Source organism: Ambystoma mexicanum, chromosome 4q (assembly GCF_040938575.1).
Source record: "Ambystoma mexicanum isolate Mex_15411 chromosome 4q, UKY_AmexF1_1, whole genome shotgun sequence".
Classification (NCBI taxonomy): domain Eukaryota; kingdom Metazoa; phylum Chordata; class Amphibia; order Caudata; family Ambystomatidae; genus Ambystoma; species Ambystoma mexicanum.
This window is the reverse complement of record NC_090928.1, coordinates 517045151-517064778: the sequence shown is the minus strand read 5'-3', so window position 1 is coordinate 517064778 and position 19628 is coordinate 517045151. Positions and strand designations below refer to the sequence as shown.

At 44.4% G+C, this 19628-nt stretch overlaps 1 protein-coding gene across 1 annotated transcript in view; it reads left to right on the top strand.

Annotated features, from left to right (window-relative positions):
* LOC138468540 (bifunctional protein GlmU-like) overlaps positions 1-19628 on the top strand; it is a 552534-nt gene that overhangs the window by 513633 nt on the left and 19273 nt on the right. The window lies entirely within an intron of this gene.

The window sequence follows — 19628 nt, the reverse complement described above, 5'->3', positions numbered from 1 at the left end:
TCTCTCTTTTTTCTTTTCATTTAAATTTTTTCAAATCCATCGACAAACAAGATGATTTTGTGTGTGTCACGCTGTATCTTTTTCTAATTACATATGTGCAATTATGTTTGCAATTTGGACTTTTTATGTCCTATGGTGTTTATTTGTACTTTTGCATTATTACACTGTACTAATGAAATGCGCATCAATCAATGTGCAGTAATAATTTTCATGCGCCGATGTTGCTCTTCGATTGCCCTAACCCTTACCAATTATTCTTTTTATCATGAACTAAAACAATTGGCTTTTGAATGTTTGTTTGATATTCTTGTAATTACCAATTGTAGCCTGGAAGAAGACCGTTGGGTCGAAACACGTGTCGGCTACATTTCGTTTTGATTATTTGTGCAATTAAATACATCGCCCTTGCGCAGAATGGCTGTGTAACTTTGTGTTTATAATTCCCCCAGGCTCCAATCTTGCATGCACACACACACACACACATTCATACACATTCACACATACAGTAATGCACGCACCCATACAGCTTCCCTCGCAATCAGTCTCACACGCACACTGAACATTCACACTGCATTCTCATGCAAAGCGCACTCGCACCCATACAGACCATTTACACTGCACTCTCATATATACACACACAGACACCCCCTCACATGCAGGCATACACACAAACAAAACAGATTTTTCCATTCCTGTTTCCCTGCAGCTTTGGATTTGACGCTGCTCTCCAGGCTGTCGGCTCCCCCGCTCCTTGCAAACAGGAAGCAGGGGTGCTCCTTGATCTCACCACCCACACAGACTTAAATGTGCAGAGAGGTGCGGGAGCGCCCCCGAAGCACATTTAGGCCCGCAGTTCACCAGCCTGCATCACCAATTGGCCATGCAAGTGTAATGCGAAATCATGTTTCCCTTTAGATTTTTGGTGGCTCCTATGTAATGGGGTAGGGGTGGGTTAGTGCCCTGTCACGCATTATAGGTGAACTGCCCCTTCTTCTAACCAAACTAGGTGTAATAGTGGTGCACTGGGTTTACACAATGACCAAATCATATGGCCCCAATCTCCCCCGAGTGCTTTTTTTTTTTTTTTATTGTTCATTTATAACGCGCTTAATACCAGCGAGTGGTTTCTAAGCGCAGGATCGGGATTCGAACCTGTGGCTTCCAAGACAAACGCGTTGCCCCTGATCTATCCTTCTTAATTGTTATTATTCTGAAAATCATCTGTGCAAATTTCACAATGCATCATGTCAGTGAGCGCAGCTGAGCTGTTAAAAGACAGGTGTGTGTCTAGCATAAGAGTCTGCGCATTGCATCCTTGAGGACAAAGGATTTCCCCTATTTCCAGGCACAATCACTCCTCCGTGCGCCCCTTTGTTACCGTTCCCCTCTGAGCCCCACTTTGAGTCATTTGCGCACACTGCAGAATGTAGGTTTGGGTTTGTGGGATGACTCGAGAAGACACAGCCATTGTAATTATGCCCCTAGTTTCCTCCTCTGCCAGTATTCAGCCTCTCAAGATGGAGTCGACAAAGGGAAGGGACATTGCACATTCAAATTGTTTGCATCATACCTGTGATTGTCCTGCAGTCTTGCGAATGGATTTGTCAGGGATACAATTATAGAGATGTGTGGTGACCTCTCTGAACTACAGCACTGGTTAGAATATAATGTCATTGCCCTTGGAGAACAGAAACTATGAAAATCCATTGCATTTCGTGCATGAGCAGATTACGTTACTCGCTGCAAGACGGTGCATAGGAGCAGCGACATTGGAGAAAAGGGCCATTCTGCGTTTTTGCCTCAGGATTTACAATGGTCGGCTACAACAGTCCTGATTTGGTTTAATTTACAATCAAACTTGTTTTTAAGTTGAAATGCCTTCAAAATGAAGTTTTGACAAAACCATACTAAGAGAGGAAGCGAAGAACCGCAGTGGATAACGTGGTGGCAGAACAGCGCTATATTTCTATTATCCTTTGTCATTATTTGATTGAGGAAAATACTTCATTAGCAGGGGAAGAACACCTCTCAAGTACCGTTAAGCACAGCACATCTCACCATCACTGCCTTTGTTTTACCTCCATAATGAGTCTCAGTGCCACTCCCACCAAGACACCAAGTTCAGATTCCTCCTCCTAGCCTGAGGTGAGATGAGAGAGTTGGTAACATACTGAATGAGTCAAGTACAGGAAGGCACAAGTGCAAGCAAAACAAAAGTGGGACATTCATTAACGGACGCAGTGGGAAGTGACGTCACAGGAAGTGGACAGATCTTAGTGACGTATCGAAAATGGATTCTATTGCCCGTTTGTAATCAACGAAAATGCAAAGGACAAATGTGCATAAATCATTAACAACCGAAAAATAATCTCAGATTTTTTTTTACATTGTTGGAAAACTGTTAATGTGGTGCACCATTTAAAACCAATAATCTGTGTCTACATGTTCCCTGCAGAGCAAACTCCCAATATGAGACACTTCACACTATTTTTGATCACACCTCCATGTGATCTAGCCTAGGACCTATTGACCTGGGTTTGAATTCCGGCTTCAACTAGACATAGAAGATGTACTAGCCGATTAATGCAGTTAAAGACAGCAGAATCTGCTATTTTTACAACTGGCCTCAAAATCATCACAGGGGGATGGTGTCGGCCTTCTTTAAAACAAAGTGGGCAGAAGCCACCTATCCATGTGTACCCTCTTCTTGTGCCCGGGTAAAGAGCCACATCAAGGATGCTAGCCCCCCTTTTACTTTAGCGCACAGCTGCGTCACTCCCCATCGGCTTCAGAATCTGCATAGAATGCGGCAGCATCTTCAGCGGTCAGGACCTTCCTCTATCATCCCTTCAGCAGCCACAGGACAGGACCTGGTCTGAGGTCATACAGCTCATACAGGTCGGAGAAAGAGTACAACATGCTCTGGTGATTAAATAGATTCTAGGTTCTGTATGATTGTAGGACGAAGGATCCTATGGGGCAGAGGATATGCTGGGGAAAAAAGTATGGCTAAAGGACGTGTTTTTATTTAGGGCCATGGTTGAGCAGTGTGGTCTTTCAAGGGTTTGCGACTCTGCTTCTTTTCCTTGAAAGTCCTTCCATAGATCAGGGGTCTGCAAAGTTTTAGCTCGACAGATGCTTTTGAGTACAGCTCTCATCAGCCCTAGCCAGCATAGTCAATGGTGATACGTCATTAGCCAAAAAGGGAGGGGTCACGCTGCAAGTATTTAAGAACGTTTTTTCCAGGGCATTCACCCTTTCTTGCTATACATTGCCCATTACGATCAGTGGTCTCTCAAAATGTTTCCCCTAATTTCTGCCAACATCCTACTATCATAAGCCACCATATATTATTTATTTTTGTTATTTATATAACGCACAAAACCCACAGGCATCTAGGCGCTTATAGCTTAAGAGTTCAGTTACAGAAGGTACATATGGTTACACACGTTACAGACATTGCATATGGAGGTTCATATAGGAAGCAACATGTCATTTACAACCTTATCATAGTTGGTTACAAATCAAATATAGCGCAGGCTGTAAGTATCACATTAGGTAGTTGCAGGTAGGTAAAATCATGTACAGCGCAAGGCTGTAAGTGTCACATTAGGAAGTTGCAGGTAGGTAAAATCATGTACAGCGCAAGGCTGTGTCACATTAGGTAGTTGCAGGTATGTAACACATCCAAGTACAGCGCAGTGGAGCGAGTGTCATAATGAGTGTAGTGTGAGACTGTAAAAGATCACAGTAATGGAGCATGTAGGGGTAGGTTGGAAGTCCGGCAGTTTAATAGGAAGGAACCATGAAGATAGTAGGGGGCGCTAGCTTACTGAGAAGGAAAGAGATAGATGCCGCATTGGGAGTCGGTGTGAAAGCAAATGGACATAACTTAACTTCATTTTTCAAATAGGATGTAAGGCATCCCGCCTCTGCCCCGACCAGGCAGCGGACAGGGAGCAGACAGGGCCTTGAGGTGTGGGCCTTCAGGCTGGGCTATAACGAGGCTCTAAAGCCTTAAGGGTCCACTCAAGATCAATCATCTTCCCTCTGATTGATTTCACTACGCCAGCCTCCTTTGTGATGCATGGAACCCGCAGTAAAACTTTGTTCATTTCCCAGAATGTAGCCATTGTGTTCACTGATCGCTTTTTAATTCCACAAACTGTACCATTTTTTAAATTCAGTTCAGCAGCCTTAAAGGCTGAACCTCTCTGCGTGTCGGGTTTGAATATGTAATGCCTTAAGAAGCTTCTCTATTTGGCAGTTTCGATACTAGTGTAACTGGGGGGTGATCTGATATAGTTCTGGGCATAATAGTGCAATTTATCGCCCTCTCAAGCGCAGCATGAGTGATGAATCATACATCTATCCTAGAATAGGATTCATGTATGCTCAAGTAGTATGTGCATTTCCTATCTTGCCTTTTAACCTCCTCCGGGTATCCAGTACATCATACCTGTCACATACAACTAATAAAGATTTGGACACACTACCACCAGGTCCCATAATGGATGAAGGTCTATGAACCGCGAGGTCGTTTTGAGAATTTGAGTCACCGCCTGCAATATGATCTTATAGTTTGGAAGTTTGTGCAGCTTAAACGACAGGGGAGACTATTCAGTATACATTGTGCCCTGATGCACAATGCATTTCGTCATGGTGTGCGATGGTGCACATCGGGCGCCATACTTAGGACAGGCTTTTTCTGCTTTGGAGCAGCATTTCTTTTTAGCGGGCGCTGCAGTGTGTTATTAGTGTGCATGGGAATCATTTACATATTTAAAAGCTGTCTTTTTGCAGGTGCGGGTATATTCTACCTAGTTAAGGAAAGTTTTGCTCTTTGTTTTCACTGTATTTGTTGCTCTTAATATTGCACGTTCCTTTGCTATGTGCAAAAGATGGGCAATTTTGTGATGCAGTGAGTTCAAAATGTGGTTCAGAAAAGTTTAAAAGGGCGTCCTCCTTTTTTTTTGCACCTAATTCTACGGTTCATGTTGGTTTTCCTTTAACATGTAAATAAATTGTATGTAGTTCTGTATGCAGTACCATTTTTAAAAATAATTTTCTATGCACCAATGGACATTAAGTGTTTTTAATAGGTTTGTGCCTTTTTGAAAAATGTTTCTAAAATCAGGCTTTAGTTAATAAAATGTAAGCGCTGGTATAGATTATTAGTGCGCTGTTTGTATGCCTGCGCTCACCTGTAGGGCATCTTGGAAAACAAACAAAAAAAGAAAATATGTGCCTTTGAAGCGCCCTAAGGAGGGTGTTAAAAGCACACTATTAGTAAGCATTGGTATGCATCACTGTCTTGTGGTTTTTTAAAAAGTTAAGTGTTGTAGCAGTAGGCAAGGGGGAAAAATTGAGTTTTTAATAAGCAAATTACTTTTTAAAATTTATTTTCGTCAAACCGACCTCTGTGTAGGTTTTATGTTGTAGACAATTCAACTATTTTTTGTCAAATCAAGTAAATGACGTAACTTCAAACTTTTCCCCCTCAGTGTCCTTGGCAAGAGTATGCACAGTGGCTGCACTGGAAGCCTTCACCATGCATTTTACTGCTTGAATGTTTCTCTTATTAGGTGTTTGAACATGAGCAACAATGGCACGTCTTTTTCACCACAGAAGAATGTGAACACCTGCTGAAGCGCATAGAAGAAACCTGATGATGTTTAGAAGTCCAGTAACTATCTTTGGCATGACAACTGAGGATACCCTGAAATGGTACAGGTTCCCTCCCAATGTCATATTGGACATACCAAAAGAGGTGGATGACGGGCTTGTGGCAAAAGCTTTCAGATGCCATGCGGTGCCCAGTCATGTGAAGTTACTTACTGCGCTTCACTTTTTCTGGTATCTCCCAGGCTAGTTGTAGTAAATTCCTGCATGAAGCTATGGAAGCTTTGAACACCCTTAACCCCCCTCCCCCAGATACATTTTCTTTCCAAATCAATGGGAGAGTTTGTGTCGCACCAAAGAACGTTTCTATGAATTAAGCTATTTCCCAAATGTAACCGGAGCCATAGATTGCAGGCCCCTTTGAACAATGAGCATGTCTATATTAATGATCTGTTATGTTAAAGGTACTTATATAGCACACTGTCACCAATGGAATTGGTCCCCAGGCGCTCATCGAAAACATCACTCCATAAATGTGCAGATAATTTGTGATGCTATGAGACCCTCAGTCTAGCTTCAGAGCAGTCAGAAGCACAGAAACTGCTCACCAAAATATCTGTGAAGACCTGCTCTCTAACCTTGATTCTAATCTCCCCTCTATCCTCATCGTACTTGATCTCTCTTCTGCCTTTGACACGGTAAACCATGCCATCCTGCTCAACCGGCTCTGTGATAACCTGGGTATCACTGATCCAGCTCTGGCCTGGCTGACATCTTTCCTCTCTGAACGACCCTCCCAGGTCCAACTTGGGTCCTTCCTCTCCTCTATCTCTTTCCAACTGTAGTGTTCCCCAGGGGTCTAACCTTTCTCATTGGTTGTTTAACCAATACCTGGCACCAATCGTCCACCACATTGCTGCTCTCTGCTCCAACTTCCGGTGCCATGCGGATGATACTGTTGGGAAGTAGCTAGCACATTTATTCATTCCCAAGCACTTTAAAATTAGGCAAGACTTCTTTTGACTGTCTCATGCAAATATAATCACACACAGACATGAATGTAGTTGGTATTTAAATATAAGGTGTAAATAACTATTAGCTGACTACATTTGTAAATGTTATTCTATTTAGTTTTAAAAGCTCAAAGCACGGTAGGAGTCCAAAATACTCCCCCCTCCCTTCTCGGAAGGAATGTGGCCTGCGCTAAAAATGCATCGCAGAGCATGTGGTGTTGTCACTGAGGCTAAGCTCTGGCAGAGCACACAAAGTGGCTGAGCAGCTGTTTGCTGTTTGTCAAAAGCCCATGTATGCTAAATGGGGATTTTAACATGCCCAATGCATGACATGCAGAATTATGGAAAACAAGCATTTAAGGGAAATTACAGGACCAGATAAAATTATTAGTCAAATGAATGAAATATGGAGAGGATGGCAGGAAAATGTGTCTATATATAAATGGTCATTATGTAGCAAAATGATGATAAACAGGAGCTACAGTGTATTCTGCATAGGCTAGCAGTATGTTAATTAGTATGTCCTAAATGGAAACCCAGCCATGAACAAAGGAAGACTGCAGCATCCCTTGTAGGAAAGAAGGACTGTTTTGGATTGAGCCATGCCCATATCGAGAGATGCTACAGCAAGTTAAGAGTACATAAGCTCCTGCCTGGCATCAGTCTGGAGGAGCTTGGAACAGAAGGACAGAAGGCCATTCAGGGAGCAGAGTTCTTTGCCCCATCCTCATTTCTGTACATATTAAACTTGTTATCCTTACAAGATAAGACTCTTGGCCTTGCTTCCCTAGAGGGGTGCATTTACTTTGGTGTGAGTGTGATTAGGGGTACCCGTATAATTAAGGGTTACCCCTGTAAATTGGGCTACTTTTCCAAACCCAGATTCCTTTCAGGCTCCCCTCTGCCACCTCTTCTCCTTCTGTTCTCCTTCTCTCATCCCGGATTGTCTCTCTGCAATCCAAGAGTGGTGCGCCACCAATGATCCATGCCTGAATGCCAGTAAGACGGAGATCCTCCTCATCGGGAAACATGCGCACCTCTCTTTCATGCCACTCTGGCTGGCCTCCCTTGGCCCTCTTCCTGCTTTCACCTATGAGGCTAAGAACCTCTGGGTTATCTTTGACTCCACACTCTCTTTCTATCCGCACATTTCTGATGTCTCTAAACAGTCAAACTACCAAAAGCACCTCCTAAGAGGTATTCTTCCTTTCTGCTGGAACAGCCTCCCTGCCTCTCTGAAACTTGAGCCGAACCATCTCTGGTTCCAGAAGAAGCTCAAGACTTTCCTCTTTGCTTCTGCCTTCTCTCTTCCTCTTCCCTGCTGACCTCCTGTCTGATAACTGCACTGGTTGCCTGGCTACCCTCTAAATCATCAGCTCCCTGCCCCCCCCAGTTGCACACCTGCACTGCCTCCTTGAAACCCTGCACTTGGGGCTGTATCTGCAACCCTACAGTCCCCCAACCGGCACTTATCTAACACTTGTTGTCTGCCCTTAACCCCTGCACTGCCAACTGCTAGCCGCACTCCTTGTTTTTCGATGTATTGACCCTATGTCTTGCACTTGCTCCTCCTCCCCTTCTCCTGAAACTTTTCCCCTTCCCTCTCCCTTGCACTTGCACGATCTCAATGTCATTTCGCCTAGTAAGTTTGTTGTCTTGTCCTCCCTTTGTTCCACTCCCATGCCTCGTCATGCCTTGAAATACTTGTGTATGAGCACGCTATAAATGTCATGTCAGATCATATCATATCATACTAAAGGTATTATTACCAACGCTGTTATTATGAAACCAGGCTCCACGCATGACAGCTATATTTGTAATCACAGCGAAATAAAGAGGCAACTAGTGGCACAGGCTTTCGGTGATGGCTGGCTGCTGGGTAAGTTTGAGTAACATAGTGAGGACAGTTAATCTAACACGCCACTATGTGTGGTTAGGCTACGCTCAGAACACATGCACATTGCCAGTTGGTTGTGTGAACCTTGACCATCTAAAAGCTGTTGTTCAGACTCATTTTCAAGTGACATGGTGTTGGTTTATTTGGGTAAATATTGCAGAGTGGGTGTGTTCTTGCCACGTGTGGTGTAGGAATACAGATTTGGAGGACTGAGAGTTAACTTTCCATCGCATATTCTTAGGAGAAACGGTATGTAATTTGTAGTCTCTTGTTGTCCATTTTTATTGTGACAGCACCTACGGAATAATGCTTTACCTGTTAACACCCTAGCTACAGCCCATAACTAGGGTATGGGGTTACAAGTGCAATGCTGCACATGGGAAAACTCGGAACATCAGTGAATGGCCATTTTGGATTCTAAAGTCTCAATTTAGGTGCCTCCATTTTTCAGGGGGAGCCCTTCAATATGATCCACAGTTTGTTTGTAAACTAGTATTATCTTGTTTTATTCTTCACCACATAGCCATGCGAAGAGGCTGCCCCGAGCCATCGCTGCTACCTGGCAATGACGCAGCTGATGATAGTGATGTAGAAATGGAATGACCCACCCCTGTAGCACCCCAGCATGAAATCCATGCTGAAGGGGTGTGAAGGGGAGGCCACACGAAACAACCTTGTTAGAAATGTGTTTATTTAATGAAAAACAAGAATTGGTAACTTTTGCAGTTGCACATTTTTGCATATTAGTTTGAATGTTTTCTCTTTGCTTTTCCAGGGACATGTGTGGCCTCTGTGTGAGAAGGAACACCTGGCTCTACATGGGCATTGCCTTTTGGTGGAGATTGAGTATGTTTTTCTGCCACATTGGGCTCGTGAGGTTGGCTGGTTTCATGAAGTTCATTAGCACATGATTTCTTTTGCTTGAGCGTAAGGGTTTGCACACACTCACACCACACATATGTGTAAACATAGTAGCGATGTTTATATTCAGCTCAGTTAACAAGCTGAAGTATTGATATGATATGATATTTATAACGCACTTAAAACCCAGAGGTTTCTAAGCGTGGACCTGGGGCTCGAACCTGTGGTGCTCTGTGATCTCTTGCTTCCAAGGTGAGCACATTGCCCCTGAGCTATCTTCCGAGACAGCACGCTTGTCTCCTCTATTAAATATGATATGATCAGGGCTCAAATAAAAAAATAAAAAAAGTGGGGTACTCTGTCGAGCATTGGCAAGCGATGCCATGGAACGTCAACGTGAAATAGGCAAATTTAATTCAGGTTTGTCTTTCACACTTGAAAAAAACACACATGACAAAAAGCATGTGCCAAGGGAACAGGTTTTCATATTACCTCGCTTCTTAAGTCTAAAATGCACGCACCCTTTAAATCTGAGAACCAGTACCCAAACGTATCCTTATAGAAACATGTCAATATGAGATATTTTGCAGCTCTACAACCAACGATTACTGTGGTTTTGTTAAGTGTCACTTTTCAGAGCTGAGAGGTCAGGGTTCAATTCCTGTCCAGGATTCCGTCCGCCAACTCAAAAAAGTGGGCAGATGCCGTCCACACACATGGTCCCTCGACTTGAGCTCTGGCTATGATAGTGATAGTGTTGCTTTGCATCAGTTTCTTGTATAGCAAGCCATTGATTTTGGCTAGTGCCTTGGTGATTTCCAGGGAGCGTTCGTGTTTGAGTCTGCTAAGTTTTTGGATGGCATCCACCTGTCTCTTTTGCAACAACAGCATGGCCTCCTCCCAGACTGGTGCAGCCGCTTGATCATGAATAGACGTATGATATGATACTTGACAACAACAGGAATATACCACAATCGACCCTATGAACTGGTTTAAACCCAACCACTAGTGTGCAACGGTCCCTGGTCTCCATTTAATCATAAACAAAGGAAACCGCAGCAATTTTAAGTGATAGGCAACCTATTACCAAAACATTGGGACATCATTTTCCGAAAAAAGAAAACCCCCAAACAGAGCTCACTGGGTACCTGGCTCCTTTTGACCGGTCTCCCCCGCACTGCCTCTGGGCCTGTCACACACTAGTGGCTGTAACTGTAACCTCTACAGACCCCCAACTCTTTGCACTTACCCAGAGCTGCGCATGTCCTGGCTGCACTTACTCAGAGCAATGCTGCCCTGATTCCACTTTCCCCTCCCCCCTTGCATTTCCCCTGTTCCCCTTCCCCTGCACTTTGCGTTCCGCACTTGCACGATCTGAATGACACAAAGCCTAGTAAGATTGTTTGTCTTGTCCTCCCTCCGTACCCTCCCTTGTCTTGTCGAGAAACACTTGTACAGGCGTGTTATAAATGACATATCATATCATAACATCAGCCTAGATTTTTATCCCCACCTAAAGAAGGTTTAAATTTCAGTATAAGTGTGTCCATGAAAGAGGACACTCCTGCTGAATTAAAGACAAATGATGTATCACAATGAATACTTTGTAAACCAGATGGGAGCAACATTTCGTATTTCACATTTTTCTCCCTCACCCTGTGCTTCACATCAAGAAAGGTCTTCCTTGCCGCCTATACAATAGGACTGAAGTCTGGGAAGTTGGTGATCTTGGTATTTTCAAAACTGGAGCTCTCCCTTTTCTTGCGTGGCTTTTAACATAAGGTCCCTATAACTGAAAATTCTCACTATCACAGTGCGAGGAGGCATAATGGGAGCTGCGCGAAGGACCCACAAGATGTTGTGCCCTTTCCACTAAAAAGTAACTCGAGATTAGAGGACAGCCCAACACCTCCAGAAGATATTTCTCTAGAAAAAGTCCCATTGATTCCTGCTTTGCAGACTCTGGAAGACCCAGGAGTTTGCATGTTACTGCATCATGATCTTGACTCCAAATCCTAGTTTGGAGTGAAGTGATCTTGTGCTGTGAGGCTTCCACCTAAACAGCTAATGAGTCAATTTATAAATCTATTGTATGTGCCCTTTTCAAGAAGGGCATACAAGTCCAAATTAGGTTGTCCCTCCTAAGCTGGCACGTTGTCAGGCGTTGCTGTTAGATGCGTAAATGCGAGGCATCTTTTAATTTTGGAGTTGTGCAGCTATATGTGTCCATCTTGGCGTCCATTCTCCATATGTTGCCTGTCGCACCATGCAACAGTAAACACCGTTACACCTGTTAGCAGGAGGCAGCATCAATAAAGTGCTCTCCTCCTCTTCCTGCGGGCACAGCACCAAGAGTCACAACAGCACCTAAAGCAGCAGATAATATTTCTTCTCTGGGGAACAGCCTTCCCCTGGGATACACCTGGATATCCAGCAATCCAGGGTTTAGCGAGCAAACCGAGGCAGATCACCTAGGCAATAGGCATCTCCCCTGCCTTCACCATTGGAGGCCGTACCCACACGACCTAGCCGAGTCTGATCCTCCAAAGAAATCACTAAGCATAGATCTTGGCCAGTTCCACTACCAAAGGCCCTAGTGGATCACTTTCTTACTACAGCTGCTATTTTCACCTCTTCAGGAAGGTTGGATCAACCTGCTCCGGCTGTAAAATTCAGCGGGATACTGAAGCCTCTTTCAGGATACAACATTTCCTGCAGAGTGGGACAGTTCACTTACTGACTTGCTCGCCCTATAGTCCTTTAGTGCTATCCAACCACAAGGTGGGTGCCCCCCAAGCCGACTCACCTCCGACATTGTGCGACAGCAAACCAAGAACAACCTGGTGCAGGTGGGGGCCCGAGCCACGGTCTTCCTTAGGGAGTCAGCTGCAGAGTGCGGCACAGATCAGGCTCTCCTACCGATGGGCTAAATAGTGTCTCAAAGGTCACCAGAGATATCAGCACCACGATAATAAGGATCCTCAACACCTCGGATGTGCATGCAGGTCTTCTACATGGGTGTAGAATTCTGGAGTCCGGATGATTTTGTAGGATTATAGAGTTTGCCCACAGAGCTCCTTATTGAAGCGACCATCTTGGCCGCTGCACTCTGGCCTCTCCCCCCTCACCTAGGATAGCCACAGTATACATTAAAGTCTTGTCTTAACTTATTTGATAGTCCTTGGAGAGACCAGAAAGAGGAAGGTGGAAAGGGGAAAGACAGTCCAAGAGACGCGTATAGGTAAGTTGGTTTTGCCCCTTCATTTCCCTAGGAAATAGTGAATTTAGAATGACTTATTTTGACTGCCATGCTATTCATAACAGCACAGAAGTCAAAGGGGTTTCCATAAGTGAACACCTGGGATACACAAGTAACTTCACTTTCAAAGATGCTATTTCCTTTTGCTTTTCGAAACACTTAAAACAGTAGAAATGTAAAAAGAAAAAGAATACCTTGATTTTGTTTTTACCTGTTATTCAGTGTTATTATGAATACATACATGTCCACCCACTGATAAAAGGGCATGTGTTTCGTTTAGAATGAATATTGCATATGGAACTGTATTGTCATTTTTCATCGAAAGATAGAATTGGACAGAATGTGTGCATTTTAATATTGTCATTTTTTCTGCTTGTTTTTGGCAACAGTGATTCAGGTGCACTCCCTTGATTTAATTGTGGGGAGCCATCTGTCATTTATATTGTGGTCTAATTAAAATAAAAATAAATATATTGCTACAGCACAGCTTGTTTCTTGCCCTCGAAGGTGGGAGTGCGAATGGGGCGCGGGCCAGACCTTTAGACTGAGGTTACTCATATCCTTAAAAACGACCTGAAATAATTAATTGGGCGAGTTTTGTTTAGAGGGTGGGTTGCTAAACGACCTTGAAAGAGGTTCTGTGCAATTAAGATTGTCATTACAGTAGTTCTTGAAAGCCAAATCCTAAATATTTATACCAAATAGAGCTCGCCAAGGGCCCAAATTGGAGAGTGGGCTAAAATGATGGATTCACTGCTTAACCAAAGGGCGTGATCAAGGGCAAATAATTGAATCTCACTGTGCCTTGCCTGCAAGAATTGGAAGTTTCTCGAATTAGTTCAGTTCTCTGAAAAACCCTGCTTTACAATGGGGCAGAGCTAATGTCATTAGGGACGAAATCGCTCCCCCTCATGCTCCTGTATTGGTGTAGCCCCGGGCTGTCACCTTGATCTAAACTATGGCAGTGCTGGCCCTGCCCCCTTCCATATCACGATTTGTAGGTAGGATATATATACTCACATCAGCCAGTCAGGGCTGCAGGGATTCCAGTGTAGCAGACAGACTGTAGCAGAACCAACATTCATTCCCTCCTGTGCTGCTGTACGTCAGCAGAGGTATCTGGGCCGGGCAGGGCTGTTAGAGGAAACTTCTTTTCTAGGCCCTGTTTTGCTATGCTCTGGGGTTTTGTGCAGCACAACATCTGCCATGTTCATGGTGTCTTGTCGCATCAGCAGGCAAGTTAGGTGACTAACGCAGGAATGGAGGGAACAGCGCATGCAAGCTTACTTTGTTTCCATGTTGGTGTGTGATTGTCTGAAAGGGTAGGGCTCTTTGTTGTGTGTACGTTTAGATACTTTCCGAGTCATCTGGTGCAGTGGTTAATGTGCACTCCCAGATGGTAATGTACTTTGCTTATGTGGTTGCTGCGGTGTCTGGCAGTGTGGTATTTGAGGAGAATGTGAAAGGTTTGGGCACATTCAATGTTGATACATGTGTCTTTGGGTGGTGTACATTCTATTGTGTTAACCTGTTCTGTTTCGGTGCTGGAGTTGTGTTGGTTAGGGTGGAAGGTAAAATAGTTTGGCAGTGGGTTACTGTTCCCATAACTTGCCCTGCAGGCTAACCAATAAAAACGGTTGTCAATCGTTTGTGCTTTTGGAGACATCAGCAAGGTTATTTTTTTATTTTATTGTTTTTTTTTATAACGCGGCTAATACCGCACCTGAGTTCGATTTGTAAGAACGATCCGGGATTCGAACCTCTGTTGCTCAGTGTGGTCTTGCTTCCAAGACCAGTGCGTTGCCCCTGTGCTATCCTCCATTCACAAATGCATGTATTTATTTTGTTGTTCGCCAGCTTTTATGCCTTGCTGTGCTGTGTTATGTGATGCTACACTACGTCCGGCTGCAGAGACGAACGTAACTCCTTGAGATACATTGAAAAAAATCCCACGCTTCCGCAAACTCCGTCTAGGGGTTCCGTTCCCCGCTTGTTGGTGCACATCTTGATACTTTTGCAGCATTGGGGTTCATGATTCAACATACACACAACAAAAAGAATGTGCCCCCAGAGTGAGAATCAAAAATCAGCCCCCATGGTAGCGTCTCGTTCTTATCTTGTGCATGTTGCTGCTAAATGCATGCAACGGACAAAGCACACCGCAAACCCTGCAGTCATCTTCGCTAGTGTGCAACCAGGCTCGGACTGGCCTATACGCCAATAGGGCGATGCCAGAACCGAAAACGCAAAATGCTTGCCTGGGCCCGCTTTTTGGGTCAAAGTCAGCCACTTTTTTTGACCAGTGTGCCAGTTTGATGATTTACTTCACTATGCGGCTAGGAGTTTTGACCGTTGTTGCTGAATGCATATTCTTTAAATTGCACAATTTCCATCACATTTTATCAGAAACCTCCCCCTTGTCCACTATTGTCCATGTAATGTAATCTACTCAGAACCAATAATCTTACTCTACTGTCCCGTCACTTTTCTGTCGTCCTTGTCTTCATGTAATGCGCCCTGATGCCTGCGGGCTTCGGTGCTAAATAAATACATGGAATGAATTGACATTTGCAACTGTGGGCCACTTTTGCATTGGTGCCGGAGACCATTTGATGCCCCAGTCCAACCCTGCGTGCAACATGCCAGCCAGCTTTCATAAATGCAGGCAATTTGGCACGGGCACTTCTTTCTTGCACTCAGTGTCTCTCCCAGCTGCCCTTTACAAACGCGCCAGTAAATCTGTCCCTGTAATATCGAGCCGGCTTTGTGGTTTGCTCTTGGATACGGTATCGGACACGACAGGCATGTTTTGGCATTACAAAGAGGAATTATTCTGAATCTATAGATTAATGTGTCATTTGTCTGAAGGGATCATCGAGGATATATAGCTGTGGATTAGAGGAGGATGAGCCTGAGCAGCAGTTAATAAGGTGCCGTGCCTCTTCTCAGCTCTGAAGACACTCCTGATGGGGTTGCGGGTGTATCGCGCAAGGCCTGGAGCGCGTGCATCTCACTGAAGCTACCATGTGGAGGACTGGCCGGCAGAGGCGTTGCTAGGAGGGGCTGAGGGGCTATAGCCCCTGGTCGTTTGGCTGTAACCCCTGATAGAATCTCAGGAGCTACAACCAAAAGGCTAGCTAGCCCCCAGTCACGACAGTTCCGACATTAGCATAGCCCCAGGTCTTTTCCAGACCTAGCAACACCCCTGCTGGCCCGTGAGAAAGGACAGTGAAGCTTACCACCTGGAAACCTGGCCAGTGAAAGGACAGTGAAATGTACCTTGTGGAAAATTGGCCGGCGAGAAAGGACATTGACCTTGTTGAAGACAGTCTGGTGACGTAAAGTCCAGAGTAGTTGGAAAAGGTTCACCGGTTGAAAACAAACATTGTTTTTTCTTCGTGTACCCTAATAACTTAGAAAATAGTGCACAACCCTAAAACAAGATTTGCAGCCCCAGTGGGGAGATTCCATTTATTTACTAGCCTTTGTAGATATGTGCATGCAGCCGAGTGTGAAACTAACTAGGTGGTTACAACGAGACACATTTCAAAAATAAATCTACTCACCCAGCCTGCAAAATTGGAAATGTAATGTGTTTTTGCAGGCAAAAATGTATTCGATGAGGGACACGCTGATCCGGTCCCCCCTTCACATAACTGTAATAGTATTCATCAATACTGACTCAGTAATGGAGTTACATGGCTGTGTCAACAGTGCATCTATTGCCGTATGTCAATTATGACGTTTGAGAGAAAGGCGGCGCAAGAGGCACCATTGCGCGACTCCGCAGGATCCCAATCACACAAATGGCATCAATGTCGGGAGAATGACACAACAGGTATGCGAGGGGCGCCATTTCATGGAGATCATGAATCTCTGGTGCTTGAAGAATGATGGAAAAGCTGGAATGGGGAGGCAATAGGCATCTGCTAGCAGAACAAAAGGGAGGAGATTGTTTTAACTGAGCTAGACCAGGAACTGTCCAGAACTAGGCCGCCACTAGGATAGTATGGAACAGATAAGTAGAATCCATTAAAGAATTGAAATTGAAGATCCACAAAAGAACCAGCGGCCCATCATTTGGTGGTGGTCATTATCCCAAGCAAGGTCTTTAAGGGTGTTAGCACGTAGTAAACAGCAATACATGTTTTGGAGTGTTGATGGCTAAGTAAAAATAAACATTCATTTAATTGTGAGTAAAGTAAATTGGCAAAATGAGTTAGTAAATTAAACATGGTTTTTAAATAACATGGGTGTCTTCATACGTTAAGCATGTTATTTGCAAATTTGATTAAACTGAGGCAGTTTGAGCATGAACGTGTATTAGGTGGCATGCAAAAGTAAAGGGTTTCTCTATAAGAAAGTGAACGTTTTTGCCCTATTTTTTGCTTTGGTGTGTTAAAAAGGATGTTGCAGCGAAAAGAGGTCCTCCCAGAGCAAAAGTGTCTTGTTTAAAGGCATCTTGCCTGGAAATTGCATTGTTGTTTCCCTGTCTGCCTTTTAAGGAAAGAGGGCCTCATTACGAGTATGGAGGTAGCCATGGTGCTATTAGCGCCATGGCTGCCTCCATAACGGGCTCCAAAACCGGGTTCCTTCAATGAGGAATAACCGGGTCATTCCAACATTGGAGGACCCGGTAATTCCTCCTTGAAGGAACCATTCCCCCTTTCCCATTTGAGCCCCCATAGGGCTCAATGGGAATGGGGAGGGAGGTAATAACGGGCACATTACAAATGGCCCGTTATTGGCTCCCTCTTCCCCTCGCGGGACCCGGAAAGGACGTCTGGTTTTATCAGACGTCTGCTCCGAGTCCCAGAAAGGGAACCTCGTAATAGGCACTCCCGTAATGAAGGGTGCCGGTCCCGTACCGGCACCCTTCATTACGGGAGCACCAGGGTCGTAATGAGGCCCAGAATGTTCAGAATGCAGTCAATACTAGTAGTTATTGACTGTAGGCTGAGTATTCCGATTAGTTGAGAGGTCAACAATGAACTCTGTGTGCTAATTTAAGAAATAATTAGGAATGTTGGAGGATAAAATAGACTTGAGGCAGGAAGAAATAACAATTGCCTAAAAAAAACCTTGTGGAGGTTGACATAAACATTATAATGATCTTTCTTCATCTTTTTGATCCACGCTCATTATAAAAACAAATGTGTATTTGGCGTCAATACTTGCTTACTAGTTTCAAATTGGAGACTTATTCTGTTTCAAACTTGTAATTTCGTTTCACCACATACCACTTTGTGGTTCCAACCAATGCTTTCTTCAAATAAATAAGACAAACTGTTTCAAATCATTCCTTCCTTTAACAAGTTCACAATCTCAGCGCCAATGTAGGCCCACAAGGCAATGCTGATTGCAGAGGTCCTCCAGGGCAGTGACCTCTAGGGGCATTCAAAGATGGATACCCATCAAAGTGGTGAAAAGAATATGATAAACGCACTGCTCAGGATCCCTGAGGGGGACACAGCGTACAAGGTTTATTTACAGAAAATGACAGCCTTGGGGGTGCCCAATCTCTGCCGGGGTTGAGTCATATTATTATTATTATTATTATTATTGTAGTTATTGAGCGCTGACCTTATCTCTGGAAACAATGGAGCACTTTACAAGTCATGAGGGGAAGTATACAGTGAAGGAAGAAAAGATACAAAGGAGCGGGGTGCTAACAATGAAGGAGGGGAAAGGGGCAGACAAATTGGCAGCAAGGGATTGACAAGCAACAAGAGGAGGGAAAAGGGGCAGCAAATCGCCCAGTCTCAAGTTATGTGTGGAGTGTTTGTGGACCTAAGTGTTGGGGGGGAAAAGCTGTTCCTTGAAGAGGAAGGTCTTGAGCTCCTTACTGAAATGAAGATGCAAAGGGAGTGAGTCTATTGTTGACAGGGAGGAGGTTCCAGATTCTGGGGGTGTAGACGGGCAAGGTCTGTCTACTAGATCTTTTCCTTCTACCCCGGCCAAAGACTGCAAGTATGCGCATGTCCTTACTTCCCATGGAGTTGCTGATCTGGTACATGAGTTAATTTGGGTACTTGAGGGCAACGGCCTTGTGAATGATGCAGCAGGATTTGAAGGTGATATGTGCTTGCAGCGGTAGCCAGGGCATTTCAATGAGAATTGGGGTGATTTGGTCAAATTGCGTAGTCCTTTGATGCGTCATGCTGCAAAATATAGGACACATCTTAGGTTTGCCAGGGTGGTCGAAAGAGGGCCTTCCAGCAGGGCATTGCCACCATCCAGGCAGGGGAGGATAAAGGCTTGGACAGCAGATCTGAAGTTGTTTGCTGGGATGAAGGACTTGATTGTCCGCAGGGAGGAAAGTTGGTACCAAGCAGTTTGTGTCTTCCTTGCCATGTGCTCCTTGAAGAATCCTAATCAGCCCTTTGTCCAAATGTATTTATGGAAAGACCCTGATACAATGTGCTCTTCTGACAGTAAACTCATTAAAGAATTCTATTGGGAGACGGTTACTCTAGCCAAGTTCTTGACAGCATGATCAAGCCTAGGCAAAGCTTCTGATTCAATGTGAAGTGTTATGAGGCTCATGAGGCATGTTTAGATGGCATCTGGTTCCCAGAAACGTACAGCCTACATGTGAAATTCATTCCCCTAAAATCATTTACCAGAAAGTAGGAATGGTTTGACACCCCACAGGTTTGTGTGCTGAGACATCGGTGGCTCCTTACGTTTTCTTGGGCCATTACAGCCGGTTAAAGCCGAGTCTTTTTAGGCCCCTTTTGCTTCAGGCTAGTATTACTCCTCTGCAATAGGTCTTGGTTTGGACCTACTCTTCCACAATTTGCTGTTTATACTTTTATTTGGAAGGTGTGGAGGCGGCGGAAGCGTGCTCTGCACATTTGTCGTCCGCAGCCTGAACAGTAGGACCACAGGGACATCGTCCCTCATTATATCTGTCTTCTGGCTGGCCTTTCCTTACTGAATGGTTTTTGCTAAATTAAACTTTACCAACTTTGGC